The sequence below is a fragment of the Protopterus annectens genome, chromosome 2.part1, assembly GCF_019279795.1.
Source record: "Protopterus annectens isolate FY-2018-M chromosome 2.part1, PAN1.0, whole genome shotgun sequence".
NCBI lineage: Eukaryota > Metazoa > Chordata > Ceratodontiformes > Protopteridae > Protopterus > Protopterus annectens.
Genome location: NC_056729.1, coordinates 831,353,055 through 831,373,744, shown reverse-complemented (window position 1 = coordinate 831,373,744; position 20,690 = coordinate 831,353,055).

The window sequence follows — 20,690 nt, the reverse complement described above, 5'->3', positions numbered from 1 at the left end:
ACTCCCTTGCCCAACATTTCCTAGAATTTATAAACTCAAACACCCTGGATCAACTGGTCAACACCCCCACCAGAGGTGACAACATATTGGACCTGGTCATCACCAACATGGGCAACCGGTGTTCCACACCGGAGGTCAACCCCTTGCTGGTTAGATTTGACCATAAACTAATCACTCTGGATATCCACATTCAGCCATCACCCCCGGTCAAAGAAACCACCGTGAAAAACTTTTCAAAAGCAAACTTCACGTTACTTAAGTCCGAGGTGGGAAGTTTCAAAGCCACCATGCTAAAAGATAATGCTGTCCAAGCTGCAAAATCATTTACTAAAGCACTCTATGGGCACCTATAAGAATGCATGGATCGTACTATCCCAAACAAAACCAAGACTCACTCCTCCAAGAAAAGGAAACCAGTCTGGTGGACCCCTGTCATAAACAAGCTATACAGTAGAAGGAGGAAGCTAGTACAGAAAAGAGTAAAATACCAAGAAGGGAAAACATCCCTGATCAGTATCAGCAAGAAACTACATTCCCTCATAAAATCATCCAAGGCTAGCTTCGAAAAAAAAATTGCCATGGACTCCAAAGATAACTACAAGGCATTCTTTAGCTATGTCAAGAATCTAAGTGGCAATTCTCAGATCTGCTCAGAGTTAGTGCAGAATGGCACAAAATACACTGAACCGACTGATATAGCCAACATCCTGGCAGACAGGTTCTGTGCAAACTTTACCCCCCTCTCGCCCCCAAAAGGGCCCATAACTATACCAGAAAAATGTAGTGCCCCTGAAATCACAGACACTCAGGTTAAAACAGCCCTCTCCAAAGCCAAAAACACAGCATCAATGGGACTGGACGGTGTCCCAGGCTGCATCCTACATGAGCTCAAAGATGAACTAACCCCTCACCTAAACACACTGTTTAAACTCAGCCTCTCCACAGGCTACATGCCCACAGAGTGGTGCACAGCAACGGTTATTCCACTCCACAAAGGTGGTGCCACAACGGACCCCGGGAACTATCGCCCTATAAGCCTGACTAACTTGGTCTGCAAAGCTATGGAGCGCATCATCATAGATCTCATTAACAGAGACATTGGAAACCTCCAAACACTGGACCATACACAATTCAGCTTTGTTAAGGGGAGATCATGCCTCCTAAACCTGGTGGACTTCTTTGAGACAGTTACCAAGGCTATAGACGAAGGAAAGGTGGTCCACACAGCTTATCTAGACCTCGCAAAGGCCTTCTACACCATTCCCCACTCAAGTATTATAGATAAGCTCACCAGCCTGAACATAAACCCCTACATCATGAGATGGGTTGTCAACTGGCTCACAGACAGAACCTGCATGGTAAGAGTTGCAGGAGCTAGGTCTGACTCTAAACCAGCTACAAGTGGCATTCCCCAGGGTTCAGTCCTAGGACCCCTCCTGTTTGGCATATACTTCTCAGAGGTACAGGCAAGCACAGGAGGACTATGGCTGACCAGGTTCACAGACAACTGCAAACTAGGGGCTATAATTGACTCTCTGGCTGACACAGACATCCTCCAAAAGGGTCTCACTGAGACAGATATCTGGTGTCAAAACCATGGCCTCAAGCTAAATGCCAAAAACTGCATAGTCACCCCCTTTGGAAAAAACAAAGTACCCACAAACTACCACATAGGTGGTAGCCCCCTAAATATGGAAGACGCAGTAAGGGATCTGGGGACCCAAGTAGATAGTAACCTCTCCTTTGATAATCACATTTCCAAAGTGTTTAGAAAATCCTTCTGTGTGGCCCACCTAATCACAAAAGGGTTTTTATCCAGATCGAAAGAGGTCATTGGGCCCTTCTATGCATCACTCATCAGACCCATCATAGAGTACAATGCCCCATTTGGGATGTACCTTACAAGACACCTGCAACAACTGGAAAGACCACAGAAGTACCTCACTAAAAGGATCACTGGCCTCAAGCAGATGCCCTATGCAGCTCAACTGAAGAAACTCCAGCTGTACTCGGTTGCATACCGCCTACTCAGAGGTGATCTCTGCCTGACATGCAAGGCCATGTCCAACCCAGAACTGATGGACATGCCCCACCTAAAGAAAACCATATCCCCTTGAGCCGCATGCTACAGGGATCTAAACCTCACCACAACAATAAATAGGACATGCTGGAGGGATAGATTCCTGTCCCAGAGACTTCCCATGTTCTGGAACAAGATTCCAATCTGTATTAGGCAGAGCTCCTCACTAACCCTCTTCAAGAGAAACCTTGATGAGTGGATGGGATACAGAAAGTTTACCCAGGGATCACTTCAATAGCTCTGCTGGACAGAGGCATATGGAACTAATCTAAGGGGGCGGCGAAAGCCAACACATTCCGGCTAGGCTTATAAATGTCTTTGGGCAGATAGCCTAGTACCTACCTATGAACCTATGAACCTATTATATGATGTAGATAACATATATCCTGTTATCAGTGTTATATGCAAAGTGTGGAATTTGTATTTTCTGTTGTGGTTCCAATGTGCAGATATACTTTAAAAGGCAGCTTCTCAAACTAGATGCAATAAGCTGTCAGGCATGCATTTTGCAGAAGTGAGACATGTGCACGTTTATCAATATGTTGTGTACATTGCACATTCACACAATCATGTTTTGAGATCAGCATGGATGCAACTGTGGATGTACATATTCATATTTGTGAGGAAGTCATGTCCACATTAAGACTTGTAAAAGACAATCTCAATGTCTATTGCCAGTATAAACTTTTAGATGATGTAACAATGCAGCTGTGCTATTTATTTTTGTACTGTAGTTGAAATTTGGGAACTACTACTGACATATCCATTTTCAAATTCATGGATGCAGAGAACAAATGAGTCTGAGTAAATATACATTCAGTCATTGACAAGTGCCTTCCCTTTAGTTGTGTTTTTATATGGATTATAGTGTAATAAAGACTAACTGGGCAGTAAACATGGCAATACATGCCAGTCTGCTCTTTCCATAGTTTACACAATCAATGTCAAAGTGTTTGCACATGCGAGATCCACATTTAATGAATACAACTTGAACATGGGACAAATAGGACAAACAATTTGTACAATTTGTAATTCATAACTATGTAAAATAGAGAATACATATTCTTACACATAGGTGTTGTTTTCCTCATTTCTACAGAAGTAGTGTTTGTCAGACATGCTCATTAATTATATAGACACATTAAAGAGTGAGTGGTGCTACACTTCAGTTAACCATGTATGTGTGTGACCTGACATGGTCCTAAATTATTCATTCATGTGTATACAACTATCATTAAATTATGAAGTCCATCCCAGGGAATAAAATGCACTTTTAATTACAGAAACATAATTATCAATATAATCTCAGTCACATTTATTTCATAAAATATCTACCACTACAGATAGTTATTGTTATGTATAATTATTTTTATATGGTTCTTTATTTTTAAGAATTGAGTGTAAATTCATTAATAAAATTTGGGGTGTGCTAGATTAGAACCCTGGTTCACCTGTATTCGGCCATAAACTTACACCAGTTGATAGAGTGGAGGCTGGGCAACACGTGTATTTTTGCATTCATTGCTGTCCAGAGTGCTCATTGCCAGTGAGGACTTGTTAATCAGACATGCTCATTAGTTATACTTACGCATTAAAGAGGTGAGTGGTTAATGCTGTATGCATGTGACATGAAAGTACAGAAAATGAATTGTTTATTCTATAGCCATAATTGTACTGATACCCACAGTTAGACATGTAATATATATGATATCATAAGTATGCTCAATCTACCTGCTATACATAGTTATCTTTATGTATAATTATTTTATTTTGTTAATTTTTATCTAAATTATAATGGAACAGCATTAATAAAACTTAGATTTTGCTAAATTAGAACTCTGGCTCACTTGTATTATGGCCATTAACTTACATTTGTTGCCACAGGTAAAGCTACATTTGTTGCCACAGGTAGAGCTACGCAGCAGGTGCAAGTTTTGCACTCATTAGTTAATATGGGTGCCAACAGCCATGCAAAACCCTTTGATGTCCTTGTGTGTTGTAAGACCATACATGTTACAATGTATCTTTGTAGAAATTGACAATGTCTCTTTATTGTCTGCAGGTGTTGGTGACTGCCACACAATGCTGCCTAGTGTTTCTGCACAATGGAAGGGGAAAGCTGTAACAATGTATCTTTTTGAAATTGACAATGTTTTCTTATTGTCTTTATGCCATGTTTGAGCAGAGGTGAGCAATCTGCAAATGTGAAAGGCAAAGTTCAACAGGCATTATTATAGTGAAAAGTGTTTATTACATTTTTGTCATTAAAAGAAAACTGTGAGAACCATGATCTCCATATCCTATGTGCTGTGAGATTCTTTATGTTTACCAGGTATGCTACATATATAACTGATTAACAGCTTTAATTTATGCTGTCCTTATCATAGAAGCAACTCCCATTAATTTTAAAATATCTGTTTCACCATACTGTGCTAAGGCACACACCACTCAAATTTTAATGTTAAAAAATAAATTAATATAACATTACAAAATGCATTTTAACACGTTATGGATTTTTGCACAGCTCTGGATTTGAACTACCATACTAATGATCACACAGAACACATTAGGAAAGTCTTATCTGTCTTTGTCACAGAAACAGCTTTGCAGCAGGAAAGCAAATCATGTACATAGAAGCAGTTTCCATTTACTCCACAGTATTAACAAGAAGCATACACTTGTACACACTCAGTTGTTTGTACATGTGTTGCTTACTTATTTAGTGCAATGAGTAATTACAAAACCAGTTATGACCATGTTTGCAGCAATGCAGCTCTGTCTTCTCTTTGAAGTCTGTTCATTCATCTCTTCTCTTCTCTTCTGTTCTCTTCTCTTCTCTTCTCTTTTCTTCTCTTCTTCTCTTCTCTTCTCTTCTCTCCTCGTCTCTTCTATTCTCTTCTCTTCTCTCCTCATCTCTTCTCTTCTCTTCTCTCTTCTTCTCTTCTCTTCTCTTCTCTTCTCTCCTCCTCTCTTCTCTTCTCTTTTCTTCTCTTCTCATCTCTTCTCTTTTCTTCTCTTCTTCTCTTCTGTCCTCGTCTCTTCTCTCCTCTTCTCTTCTCTTCTCTTCTCTTCTCTTCTCTTCTCTTCTCTCCTCTTCTCTTCTCTCCTCTCCTCTTCTCTTCTCTTCTCGTCTCTTCTCTCATCTTCTCTTCTCTCCTCTTCTCTCCTCTCCTCTTCCCTTCTCTCCTCTTCTCTTCTCTTCTCTCCTCTCCTCTCCTCTCCTCTCCCCTCCTCTCCTCTTCTCTTCTCTTCTCTTCTCTTCTCTCCTCTTCTCTTCTCTCCTCTTCTCTTCTCTTCTCTCCTCTTCTCTTCTCTTCTCTCCTCTCCTCTCCTCTTCTCTTCTCTTCTCTCCTCTCCTCTCCTCTTCTCTTCTCTTCTCTTCCCTTTTCTTCTCTTCTCTTCTCTTCTCTCCTCTCCTCTCCTCGCTCTCTTCTCTTCTCTCCTCTCTTCTCCTCTCCTCTCCTCTCCTCACCTCTCATTTTCTCTTCTCTTCTCTTCTCTCCTCTTCTCTTCTCTTCTCTTCTCTCCTCTCCTCTCCTCTCCTCTCCTCTCCTCTTCTCTCCTCTTCTCTTCTCTTCTCTCCTCTCCTCTCCTCTTCTCTTCTCTCATCTTCTCTCCTCTCCTCTCCTCTCCTCTCCTCTCCTCTTCTCTTCTCTTCTCTCCTCTCCTCTTCTCTTCTCTCCTCTCCTGTCCTCTCCTGTCCTCTCTCTCCTCTCCTCTCCTCTCTCTTCTCTCTCTTCTCTCCTCTCCTCTCCTCTCTCTTCTCTTCTCTTCTCTTCTCTTCTCTTCTCTTCTCTTCTCTTCTCTTCTCTCCTCTTCTCCTCTCCTCTCCTCTCCTCTTCTCTTCTCTTCTCTTCTCTTCTCTTCTCTTCTCTTCTCTTCTCTTCTCTTCTCTCCTCTCCTCTTCTCTTCTCTTCTCTTCTCTCTCTCCTCTCCTCTCCTCTCCTCTTCTCTTCTCTTTTCTTCTCTTCTCTTCTCTTCTCTCCTCTTCTCTTCTCTCCTCTTCTCTTCTCTTCTCTTCTCTCCTCTTCTCTTCTCTCCTCTCCTCTTCTCTCTCTTCTATTCTCTCCTCTTCTCTTCTCTCCTCTTCTTTCCTCTTCTCTTCTCTTCTCTTCTCCTCTCTCCTCTTCTCTTCTCTTCTCTTCTCCTCTTCTCTTCTCCTCTCTCCTCTTCTCTTCTCTTCTCTTCTCTCCTCTTCTCTTCTCTTCTCTTCTCTTCTCTTCTCTTCTCTCCTCTTCTCTTCTCCTCTCTCCTCTTCTCTTCTCTTCTCTTCTCTCCTCTTCTCTTCTCTTCTCCTCTCTTCTCTTCTCTTCTCTTCTCTTCTCTCCTCTCGTCTCCTCTTCTTCTCTTCTCTTCTCTTCTCTTCTCTTCTCTTCTCTTCTCTTCTCTTCTCTTCTCTCCTCTTCTCTTCTCTCCTCTTCTCTTCTCTTCTCTCCTCTTCTCTTCTCTTCTTTGTGCTGTATTACAGACATAAATTCTATAGTGCATTTTGTATCATTGTTCTTAAAATGTATGACATTGAACAACATTTTTCAGCAAAGGCAGGAGTGTCTGGGTATTAGTGAAGAAAATAAGAAATGCTGGTTGTTTACTTCCATTTAAAGGTTTGCTAAAGTTACTTCTGCACTTTGTACGTGTATCCTGGGTGACACCCCTAATGCAGGTAAAGTAGTCTGAATAGCTGCTGTGCCTTCCTTCTTCCTCCCACTAATCATTCATAGTTGCAATCCATTAGCAACTAACACTAAGGCAGTGCCTACACTTCTCATGCTACACGAAGTCAAACATTTGAGATTCAGCATTTCTAATAAGTTCGTACCTCATTTGAATCTTCAACATGCTCAGAGGCCTGAATATACTCTATAAGAAGGTAATCATGTAGCTAGGGAACTTGAATGTGAGGAGACTTGTGTATTTGGAGAAAAAAGAATATTGCTATTCTTTTTTGATTTATCTGCAGAGAAGGCTTCTAATCTTGTTAAGGTATGAATGTATTTTTGAAGTACATTCTAGGTTTTATAACATGTTACAAAGCAAGTTTTGTATATATATATATATATATATATATATATATATATATATATATATATATATATATATGGATCTAGGATGTTTGCTCATTTAATCCATAATAACAGAACACATTTTAACGAAAGCGCTTTTATCGAAAAAGCGCTTTCATTAAACCGTGTTAAAAAAAAAACAACATTAACATTTTAGCAGGGGAGGCTTCACCCACCTGCATCTCCCATGTGGGGGGGCTGTACCCCTCCCACACCCCCACTTTAATAGTCTCCCTCTGAGACCACACTACAGTGGGGAAAAGGGAAATTTCCCTTACCCACACCGTAGTACAGCCTCGGCAACAGGCATACTTACGCAAAAGTGTTTCTTCGGTGAAACGCACTTTTGCTAAGTATGCCCGGCCATTTGGGATTTGGTCATTTGCTCATTCGAGCAAACGTCCAGATCATATATATATATATATATATATATATATATATATATATATATATATATATATGTATATATACAGTACAAAATGAAACTTTTATCTGTATGCACTTCTTATAGTTCACTGCTGCTGGCAAAGGCATTTTTGGCTGGCACTTACATTTACTCAGATAGACAGCTTACTAATTTTCATCACAAGTGTTATTGTGAAAATTGTTATCTTACAATCACTGGTGTTATTTCAGGGAAATGTAATGTACTATGTCAATGACACAGGGTGTTAATGCCTCTAAGGTGGCCCAGAGACACCTCCAGATGAGGGATGGGCACAGTGAGAGTTGGCTAGCATTCATATAAAATTGACTTTTCTGTTGTAAATTTGTACACATTGTGAGAATTGTGTTGAAAGCATATATAACATTTGAATTATGGGGTATTCCTGGGTTTATACAACTTTTCATTTGCTTTTTGTTTTAGAGGTGAAGGACCCAACTATCATTTGTGTGTTGCCACAACAAAAGTTGGGTTTCAAGAGGTTGTGTTTTGAAAATGTGTAGTCATCCTGTTACTTCAGTGGGCAACAGTATATTATTAAACTGGTATTCCTTGTTTTGGATCAAATATTGGGTTGTGTGTGAGTGTGATGTGGTACAACCACATAACCTTCAATTGTGATAACTGAAATGTGTGTCTCCAGTGCTTAATGTTGAAAATATTGTGTATATAAGCAGTAATTTACTTAGGTGATATTTATGTGTTATATCTTTCTCTGTTTTATGTCACATAAGATTATGGCACCCAAGCGCAGAAATCCACCTAAACTCCATTTTAGTGACTCTGAGAATGATGTAATATTGTAGGCATTGAGGTGCCATGGTGCCTTTTGGCTAGAGAGAAGGACGTGACTATATGGCTACCAGAATGCAGATTTGGAACTAGATAGTCAGTGATGTCACTATAGTAGGCAATCACATCAGGACATGATCAGGTGCATCATAGGGACACTGAGATGATTTCATCAGCCTGGAGGAGAGCATCTGCAGTTGCCCATGAACAGCTGGCTATGGGGGGGGGGCTACTACCGAGCCACCACAAACACCAAATGAAGAGATCCTGTCCACTGTCAGATATGCAAAATGTTCAGTGGATACTGCACACCAACATGTGATTGATGTCATTGCTGATGTGTCTGAGAGGACAAGTATGTGCCAGGAGGAGCTTCCAGGGAACCTTACATATGGCAAGTTTTAAGATTTGCTTGCATAGCAAAATATAAATTAAATGTATGTAATAGTTCCTGTGGATTTTTTATGAACTTATTGATAAATTAATATACTTAACAACACATTTGTTCATTACACATGGAGTGTGGATGGATTTGTCAGCCAAATTTCAGTTAAAACTATTCTTAACAGACATAGGCAAACTTGTGTATTCACTGTCCCTCTACGTTATTGGAATTGCGATGTTTAATTTGCATCCTTACCTTGATTAATTACTTCCAGGACCATCCTCCCTAACAAGTGTGATGTCATTTACACATGGTAAGCCAAAAATGTTTCTCTGATTATTGATGACTATTTGTCAGACATATGCATTTATCTGTATGTGTGCGGTGGATGAAATGAGTGCTTGTATTGCTGCACCATCTGCATTAGTGGGACCTGTGTTAGATTGCTATCATATAAATTGTTTTAAATAGCTAGTGTAGCATTAATTTAGTTCCTGTATTTGTTGCTTATTATCACAAGTGATCCTGACAGTGGAAGTGTAGGACTCTTACCCCTTGATGTCAAAGTATCTGTAGACTCTGATGATGGCAACCAAATAGAAGCACAGTCGGGGAGGGGGTTGCAGAGGTTGAATCTGACACTGAGGTTGACATTCAGCCATCCTCTGTATTTCCTCTCAGATGCAGTTAGTAGGCCTATGCATACCTATTCCACTGAGCCCTCAGATATTTGCGAAGTGAGGAGGGTGACACACTTTATCAGGGTACTAAAGTTACTGCGGCTTTAGTTCTGGTTGACTCTGGCCATAGCCAAACTGTAGGCAAGGTGCCATGCAGGAAGTTCATTTAGGGGTGCTCGGAGGAGACCTACTGTCCACCTTCTCCTGACTCTGGTGTGTCTTTATGTACCACTAGATATATGTTTTGGGCTGTCATGGGATGAAGACACTTTCCAGTATGGCCTTCAAGGACATGCTTAGGGTTGTAGACATGGCACAGGCTGGCATGCATGACTGCCTCCACTGTTTGGCTGATTCAATGGATCAAGTGAATGGCACAATGGAATGGGCAGTGTTTGTGATGGAATGTCTGCTGGGAGGGAGACAGCATCCACATGGACATAGGTCAGCATCATCATCTGATGTTAGCCAACCTGGCCATCCCTGATCATGCTGCCATAGTGGCACTTCTTCCATTGCTCCATCAGTGTTTGAGGTGTCCTCACCCAGACATGGTAGGCCATGGGGTCATGATCCTGGGTGTACTCATGAGGACAGCTCGTCCAGCAGACATTAGTCATATTCAGGTAGCAGCAGCACATCTGACCATGGGCATGCATGTGCCAGTGCATTCTTGCAGTCAGGGGCAACAACAATGAATTGTTAGTCCCATTATGCACAGCTCACACCTGTTCAACATGCCAGGACATAGAGCTAGCACAGAGCTTGGCTGTGTTCTTGCAGACACTCACACACATTTCACCTTGAGTGCACATACAGACATGGGCACACACATAACAGATTCAAGGGTCTTTCAAGAGGCTTACAGCTCATTCTGTCTTAGTAGCCATCTAATAATTTATTATAATTTCTGCCTGTCTTTCTTACTCACCCATACTCACTACCTTTTTTGTCTGCCTTGGCTTCCTGCCCCCCCCCCCATAACACCTTGTGTAAATGATGATATGTGTGCAAGATCCTTGATTCTGTATTATGGATTCAATGAAATATAAGTATTTTGTCTGATGCTCAGGGTGCATAGCTGAAAGAGTGCTTAGTATGTGTTTGTGATGCTCCTTTGAAAATTGTACTGCTTTCTTATAGGTTTTTGTGTTGTGTGTATCTTTCATGCATGAGGCCTATTAGTTGACAGAGAACACTTCTATTGACATAAGTCAGTCCTGTCACATATTGATTTCATTGCTGTAAAATTCACCCAGCTGCTACTTAGGTACATTAGCAAGTAACAGCATGCAAGGATCTGCCATTCATATGTGTTCTTAGCCATTTCTTTTTCTATTCTAGGTTCAACACTTACCTTGATAGTCCAGCAGTTACAAGTCTTTTAATTCAGGGCTGTGTGTGATGTTAGCAGTACACAGCCATTTCATGGGTAAGTAAAGGTTGTGAGCATTGCCTGGCATCAGTTTTACTATATGTATCTGCATAGGATGAAAGTTGTACCCCTTTAGGTATTGACCATGTATGCTATCTGTTACCACTTCACCAGGACAAGGACATATTGTGCACACCTACATCTACCTACATGCATAGCACCTGGTGGATCCCCTCTGACTCCTCACTTGCGTGTAGCTGTGGTGACCTTGCCAGTGGTGGTGAGATGTGTGCCCCTTCCCATTGCTGTTTCTGTTTAAGCTGTTTTTCTTAGGAAAATATTGTGAAGGGTAGCACAGACAGTGAAATTTCAGAATAAGTATCTATGCATCAGAACCATGACTTCAGCAGCCAAAATGCATGCTCTTATGATATTTCTTGTTTGAGTGTGTGCCTCATTATAGCATTCTTCAGTGGGTGTGTGTGCATTTCTGATGGGCGTCATCAGGCGTGGTTCAAGTTTATACCCTGCATCACCCAGTAAATGACCCTGTGGGATATACCGCCTAAAGAAACTCTGATAAAGTTGAGAGTTGTGCTAGATATGGGAGCTGTGGTAAGTGCAAGTGTTGCCAGCACACACATTTAGGATGATTCCCTTAGCATCACATATGACCTGGCAGTTAGTCTAGTAGAAGTTCTTTCTGTTGGTATACACCCTTCTCTGTTCTCCAGTTGGTGCTTTCATTTCAATGTGCTTGCAGTCTATGGCATCTAGGACTTCAGCAAAGTGTGCTGCAGGGTTGAAATCCTGCATAATTGTAGCTCTGTCCTCAGGTGTACTGTGAAAATGTATGTAGTCACAGGCATGTTGGATCATAGCATTCGGGAAATGATAGAGGATCCCGGATGCTGATGCCTGTGACATCTCCAAGATATCCCCTGTTGGTCTCTGGAAGGATGCTGTAGCTAATATTCTAAGTTCTACACATACCTTAGTTTCACGGGTATTGATTCCCCTCAGTTTACCACTGTTGTCAACTGAGGATGACAGAGGTTGCAGAGTTAATGTAGTGTGTCTCTGTCCACCCTATAGTGCTGTACAATTTACATTTCATGCAGACTATGAGAAGTCAAATGGGGTCCAAAAACCATTCCCCTTCTTGGCTGAGGTCTATTAGTAGCAGCATCAGCATAGATTTGGGCATGTTGCACACAAAGATGCAAAATAACAACAGCAGCCCCTAAAATTTTTACTGTGTAGATTACTTTCCATGGTTATTTTCCAACAGATTTTAAAATTCAAGGCTAAAACTTGAACTAAGTGTGCATGATTGCTTTATAGCTTGTTGAATAACTCCTGTATCTTGAATTGGTTGATTAGCATATGATTCAGCTGCTTACGCTGTACTTAGCATGCCACAATGTTTACTGTGTTTGTGTGGTGCCACACAGCATGTAGAGCCACTTACTGAATATGAATCGATGGCCTACCATATGCACATTGTGCCACAATGGGCACACGGTTTTAGCAAGCCATGTAGGCTGTATTGAATCTGCACCAATGAGGATTATAAGGAAATGAATAAAGATGAAATATTTTTATTTACATTAAATGAATGGATGAAGGGAGGTATAATGGAAGAAGGCATATGTCATAAAGTGATAAAATTTACATGGAAAAAGAATGAAAAAAGATCTAAAATTTGAGAACTATAGCACTATAGAATAATGATTATAAAATATTTATGAAAATATTACAAAAAGATTGATAAGGTGATAGTAGGAGAAGGAGTCTGTTTTGTAAAAGAAAGAGAGGAGTAAGAAGTGTTAATTATAGTGAAATAAGTAGTATAGATGATACTGAAAGAAAATATAGAAGTAAGACTGATAGCATGTGATGGAGCTAAAGTTTTTGATAAAGTGAGACATGAAGGAACATAATACATTTTAGAAGCATATGGCGTAGGAGAAAAATATTAATGTAATAAATAAATGTTAGAAAATGAATGAGGACGGTTGAGAAATATAAGTATTAAGAGAAGTTAAACAAGGACGTGCAATGAATATGTGCTTATTTGTATTAGTAATAAATGTAGTAGTACAGACATGTCTGTATGCATGAAATGAGGAGGCTAGAAGGGAGATGGAATGAAATGTTATATTACCAATCGGTATGACATATGCAGATGATTTAGTTCAACTAAAAAAGAGAGATGGATAAGTAAGGTTGCAATATGGACTAAAAACTGTTAAAAAAGCTGATCTACAATTCAACAAAATTAAGTATTAGGTATTTGGTGAGATAAAAAAATAAATGGAATATATTTCACAGGAAAGAAAATAAAGGTTTTGGGAGTGACATTTGGTGAGTCTGAAAGTGTAGTAATCAATGGAGACTGATAGTGGAACAAAAATACAGTGTCAGCTTGTTGAAACAGTTGTTATTTCTAATTTCAGCAAAAGATATATGTATTAAATACTTATATATTAGGAAAAATAGCACTTTTAGAAGGATTATATGGCCCTGATTCCAAACGACTTGCTCATAGTGTAAGTGACCCTTACACTGAGAGCAGGTGTTTTGGAATGTGGCCCCTGTGTGAGCCTGTTAATAGATAGGCCTTATTGACAGCAGGTCTTTCAGATTCAGGGCAGACTTATACTGACAGCAACTCTTTTGGAATCTGACCCTGTATGTTTCTCACTCATATAAAAAAAGAGTTATTAGAGGTTTTTTTTTTTCTAGCATCACTTGAGGCTCCAGGCTGAACATGGTGAGAAGATGAATAATGTATAATATAAAGAAGAAGGTGGTTTGAATTTCTAAAAAAAAAATTGAGTGGTAAATTCAGCACCTAAGAATTTATTCTGGGTAATGTGAAAGGTTAAAGAAAGACAAAAAAAAATAATTTAGAAAAAAATGATTCTCTGGTGTACCCATTGTCAGAATTAAAAGAAGATGAACAAAAGACAATAAAAGACAAAAGAAAAAGGTTTGAACTTTTTTGAAGTAGTGTAGCATTTTATTAAACAAGTTAATGGTGAAAGGGAATATGAAATATAAGTGATGGAGGAAAGAAAATGTATTGACTGTAGTGAAGAAAAACATCAAACTTTTTTGAATTACAAAATGAATAAAGGCTTTTGGGAAAACTTTAAAATGAATATAGATGGGAAGGATTTCAATGTATAAACATGAATGTGTTTTATATGCAAAGCATGATAAATAAAAGAAACATGATATTGATAAATGGAATAAGGTGCTGTTTCCAATAATATGGGGCAGTGAAAAAACATTCCCCGGGATTCATGAAGCTCGGCTCAAGGACGGCGTTAGCCTTGCCCCGACCATGTGTCATAGAGATGGCGCAGCAGCACCACATGCATATTAATGAAGGCGCGCTGCCGTAACAGCCACATGCATAGGAAACATGCGTGAGTGCAAGGGGCATGTCCAAGCGCTGCACGGAGGCGTGAACATGTCGGCTGCATACACGCAACCTAAAATGCTGACTAGTACAGCCTGCCTCTAACAGTAATCACTCCTGTCAGTGTCCGTGGATACTGAATGTATGCAAAGCATACAAGACAGCTTTGTGAACACCAAAATAAAAAGTAAACACAAAGGCACATAGCTGAATATTGAGTCCCATCCCTCGAACAAATGACATTTAAAAACCCGGAGCCCATATTCCATTGTAGTGTCGATAGTTATACCAAGTGGAAATGAAACGCATTGTGTTAGCATGCTGCCAATTGTTATGCCTAGCCTAATGGTTAGGGTTACCACCTGTCCCACATTGTGAGGGACAGTCCCCCTCTAGGCAGTTGTGTCCATACAAAAGCCATTACAAATGTCAAATGTCCTGTGATTGTAGGACATAATTATGTCCCATATTTTATGTAATAGTCCCATACAATACTTATTTCCGTATGTAAAATACCTAAATGTTACAAGAAACAGAATAAGCAAGTAAACAAAGCAGAATAAGCAACTAAACTTCTACAACAACAAGCTTATATTTAGGCATAAAACTAAAGTACTATCCTTTGCACTGACCTTGGGTATGTGTTGGCCTGTAACATCTGATGTGTGTCCCGAAAATGTCCCATCCTGGTCATATGAAACATAGCAGGATATCCTAGGCATGTTTGTTTGTGCATGCCACATGGGTGCGGGACATATACCGGGTACTAGTAGGGCTGCATACTTTATTCACCAGGCCTTTTGCCACATGTATGGGTATGGCTTGCCAACACAGTCCCATGGCTGACTGACAGCTGTACTCCTCATGAGGTGGCCAATGTGTCATAAGATGGATACCATATAGGAAAACTACAAAATCCGCTCCCAAACATGTCCAATGGTAAAACAATCATGGCCACCTCTACACAGGCTCTGACAGACAAACACACACTTGCCATGTCCTGTATACAACCCCCTACCATATCACACTGCAGCAATATGCATTTAGGGCATGCACAATGCAAATACTGGGTTGTGGCATGCCTACAGGTGTATGCCTAGGTGGGTGACAACAGCAGGAATGACAAAGGTGGTCATGCGATTTGTACAGAGAGTGCATACTCTACAAAGCACTGTACTTGTCTCATACAGGCAGGCAGGCAGACACACACACACACACACACACACACACACACACACACACACACACACACACACACACACACACATACACACTTAGTATGTCTGGGATTAGAACACTGACCTAACTACATTATTACACTACAGCATTACACACTTACAGAACACGTACCAAGATTACTGGAACACAGCACTCCCAGAGGTGTATTTGTAGATGGGTGACATCATCAACCTTGCCAAAGGTGGGTATAAGAATTGTATGGAGTGTGAGCAGTCTAAAAGCATTACTCAGTTTTCAGGCAGACAGTGACAAACACTCACATGGCAAGTCTGTGATTAGAACACCGACCTAACAACTTAATTACACTACAGCATTACGCAGTTACAGAATGTGCTACCGAGATTACTGGGACACAGCACTCCCAGAGGTGTATTTGTAGGTGGGTGACATCAGCCTTGCCAAAGGTGGGTATAAGAAATGTATGGAGTGTGAGCAGTCTGAAAGCATTACTCAGTCCTCAGGCAGACGGGGACACACACACACGGCAAGTGTGGGATTAGAACATCGACCTAACAACTTAATTACACTACAGCATTACGCAGTTACAGAATGTGCTACCGAGATTACTGGGACACAGCACTCCCAGAGGTGTATTTGTAGGTGGGTGACATCAAAGGTGGGTATAAGAAATGTAAGGAGTATGAGCAGTCTAAAAGCATTACTCAGTCCTCAGGCAGATGGGGACAAACACGGCAAGTCTGGGATTAGAACATTGATCTAACTATTTTATTACACTACATCATTACGCAGTTACAGAATGTTCTACCGAGATTATTGGGAAGCAGCACTCCCAGAGGTGTATTTGTAGGTGGGTGTCATCATCAGCCCTGCCAAAGGTGGGTATATGAATTATATGGAGTGTGAGCAGTCTAAAAGCAATTTAAAGTCTTCTGGCAAATGGGGGTAGGCATACACACACACACACACACACACACACACACACACACACACACGCCAGTGGTGGGAACGGAACATCTGCCTATTTACAGATCACTATTACAATACTACATAGTTACGAGTCGCGCCACACAGACTGCACATTTCAAGGCTGTTATTATGACCTTCTAGGAATGTGGACATCAACAGGGATGCTGGCAGTTAAGATGTACATACCTGTGAACCTGTGTGTTTAAAGTAGGAATCCATCCTGACCTGGAGTATGCCCATCTGTGGAATGGATGACTACTACCACTATACAGGGTTACAACGGCCATGCCATACACAGAGGCACATATCCGACACAAGGTGTCACTGGGCATGCTCACACACTTAGTAGCACAGGGCTGTTCGGAAAGCACTATGTGTCCATCTACACAAGGTTATACTGGGCATGCTCATACACTTAGTAGCACAGGGCTGACTGTGATGCACTCTGATTCTAAACACAGAAGGCCACAGTGGCCATGCTATTACAGGTAGACATAAAGAACTAATTGTAATGGGCTCTGGTGTTAGTAGTTGTCACTGTTAGCAGGAACATGCTTTACATATATTTGACACCGGTCTTTTACACAACGTCTGCTGCTGTCCATCACCTTAGATGTACCATCCTATACCAAGCACAATATCACCACTCGCAGTGATGTTTTGCTAGGAGTGGAAACTGCTTGACCAACACAATGAGCCTTGCTAGAGGTGGCAACTGTTTGAACACTACAATGAGCCAGTGTCCTGCTGTAAGTACAAGGTTGTCCAGTGTTTGTCATTCTGGGATGACATGACTGACAGTAGACAGGCCTTTGACACATATCACATGCATCCATGATTCAAGGGAGTGGGGATAATACCCTAGTCGCATCCGCCCATACAGTGCCATTCCAAGGCAAATCTCCTAAACACAGGATAACACCCTGACACCTACAGGACAACTGCATTGTTTTCTTATGCTAACCAGTGCTAGATGTGTAGTGTCCATAATCACAGCTGTTCACTGTAGATCCAACAATGGGGAGTACTGACATATGTGCAGCGAGGAACACTTGGCTGATGGCTCTGTAGTGCACAATAGCACTACCACCATATACCTCAGAACCAGACATGTGGACCATAACACAGGTATGCACCACTCCAGGTGGTGGTGCCCCCACATACATAAAGGCCACTCACATGTACTGACCAGTATCCCCACGAAAGACATCACAGATGAGTCATGTGCAGGACACAGGGTCACAAGCTCTCTGAGCATGTAGCCCAGGCTGGTATGACCCTGACATTGAATAGCATCTTACTCTCACCAAGAATGATGCCACAATATGAAGACAAGATGATGAATTTCAACAATTGGCTTAAGTATTGGTGTCATTCAAAGGGGATCCAATGCCTGTTAGCCTGGGATGACATGCTCGACAAGCCACAATGCTTTGCTAGGGACGGCTTGTACCTGCCACCCCTGGGCTTTCGGATATTGGCAAAGGCTCTTGCTGCCCCAATAGTGCCTTTTTTAGGCAAAGCTCAAAAGACAAACCCACCTCCATAGGTATCACAAGGGATAAGAAACTAAGAGTAATACTATTCAACGCCAGAAGTCTAAACCTCAAGATGCACGCACTCGAAACTCTCCTTAGTATGGAGAACATCGATATCGGTGCAGTAACAGAAACCTGGTTCAAGGCTCCTGAGAGCACCCCAGCACTACCAGGTTATACCTCATACCATGCTTTTCGGCCCCAAAACTTGGACCGAACCACAAAAGGAGCGGGAGTATCAATATTCATCAAAGATACCCACACCTCCAGGTTGGTGGCACAGCACGAAGCATCAGAGACTATCCATGTGCAACTAACAGTGGGTAAAACTGCCTTCCAGTTTATAACCTGCTACAGACCACCCTCCCAAACCCAGGAACCCCACTCGGCCTTCCTGAGAACACTGGAAAATATGAAGGTCTCTCCAAACAACATTATATTGGGCAACTTCAACTACCCAAACATAGACTGGGAGCATTACTCTAGCTCCAACACGCTAGCCTAAAGGTTTCTAGAATTTATAAACTCAAATGCTATGGAACAACTTGTTACCACTCCCACAAGAGGGGAAAACATACTGGACCTGATCATCACCAACATGGGGGCTCTATGCTCCAGACCAGAAGTGTATCCCTCACTGGTAAGATCAGACCATAAACTAATCTCACTGGATATTCACATCCCGACCCCAACGCCTGCCCAGAAAACCACAGTGAAAAACTTCTCTAAAGCAAATTTCACACTCCTCAAAACCGAGGTGGAATCCTTCAAAGCCCCCAGGCCTGTGGAAAATATGGCCCAGACCGCAGAATCCTTTATAAACGCATTCTTTGAACACCTTCAGGAATGCATTGATCATGCAATCCCAAATAAAACCAAGACCCAATCCTCCAAAGGCAGGCGTCCTGTCTGGTGGATCCCAGCCATAAACAAACTATACAATAGAAGGAGGAAGCTACTACATGATAGAGCAAAATCCCAAAAAGGGAAGGCATCTCTGATCAGTATTAGCAAAAAACTACGGGCACTCATAAAATCGTCTAAGGCCAGCTTCGAGAGAAAAATTGCACAGGACACTAAGGATAATCACAAGGCTTTCTTTAGTTATGTTAAGACCCTGGGTGGGAATTCCCAGATATGCTCAGAATTAGTCCAAAATGACAAAAATACACCAAACCCACAGACATTGCCAACATCCTAGCTGACAGGTACAGCGCAAACTTTTCCCAACCTCTCCACAAAAAGGGCAAATATCTATCCCAGCAGAGTGCTGCCCCCCTGACATCTCAGATACTCAGGTAAGAGTTGCCCTCTCCAAAGCAAAAAACACAGCATCAATGGGACCAGACGGTGTCCCTGGCTGCGTCCGACATGAACTCCAAGAAGAGCTAAACCCAAACATAAAACTACTGTTCAATCTTAGCCTTACTACAGGATATGTACTCAAAGAGTGGTGTACAGCAACAGTGGTCCCTCTCCACAAAGGTGGTGCCTCAACGGATCCTGGAAACTATCGCCACATAAGCCTGACTAGCTTGGTCTGCAAAGCTATGGAAAGGATCATCATGGACCTCATAAATAAAGATATTGGGGACCTACAGACACTGGATCCTACCCAGTTCGGCTTTGTTAAGGGCAGATCCTGCCTCATAAACCTGGTCGATTTCTTTGAAACAGTCACCAAAGCCATTGATGAGGGAAGGTGGTCCACACAGCCTACCTGGACCTCGCAAAAGCCTTTGATACAATACCCCACTCGGGCATTATAGATAAGCTCACCAGCTTAAATATAAACCCCTATGTCACTAGATGGGTTGCAAAGTGGCTCAAGGACAGAACCCACATGGTTAGAATTGCTGGAGCCATGTCAGACTCCAAACCAGTTACAAGTGGCGTCCCACAAGGCTCAGTCCTGGGACCTCTCTTGTTCGGTATATATTTCTCGGAGGTACAGGCCAACACGGAAGGACTGTGGCTGACAAAGTTCGCAGATGACTGCAAACTAGGCACCATAATCGACTCTCCAGCCGACACAAGCATCCTACAAAAGGGCCTCATAGAAACAGACAACTGGTGCCAGAGCCTTGGCCTCAAGCTAAACGCCAAAAAGTGTATAGTCATCCCCTTTGGCAAAAACAAAGTGCCCACGGATTACCACATAGGTGGTAATCCATTAAGTACGGAAGAAGTAATTAGGGACCTGGGGACCCAAGTTAATAGCAATCTCTCATTTGAAAACCATGTGGCCAAAGTGGTTAGAAAAACATTTTATATAGCCCACCTAATCATGAAGGGATTCACATCTAGATCAGGGGAGGTCATCGTGCCTCTTTACTCATCCCTCATCAGGCCCATAATTGAGTACAATGCCCCTTTTGGGATGTACCTTACCAGACACCTGCAGCAACTGGAAAGACCCCAAAAGTACCTCACCAAGAGGATCAAAGGGCTCAAACAGATGCCACATGCTGCCTGGTTAAAAAAACTCCAGCTCTACTCAGTGGCATACCGCCTGCTCAGAGGCGATCTGTGTCTGACATATAAAGCCATGTCCAACCAGGAATTAATAGACATGCTGCAACTCAGAAAATCCAAATCCCATCAAGCTACACGCTCGAGAGACTTGAACCTCAGCACTGAAATAAATAGGACATGCTGGAGGGATAGATTCATAACCCAGAGGCTCCCTTCACTCTGGAATAAAATCCCAGTCCAGGTTAGGCAGAGTCCCTCATT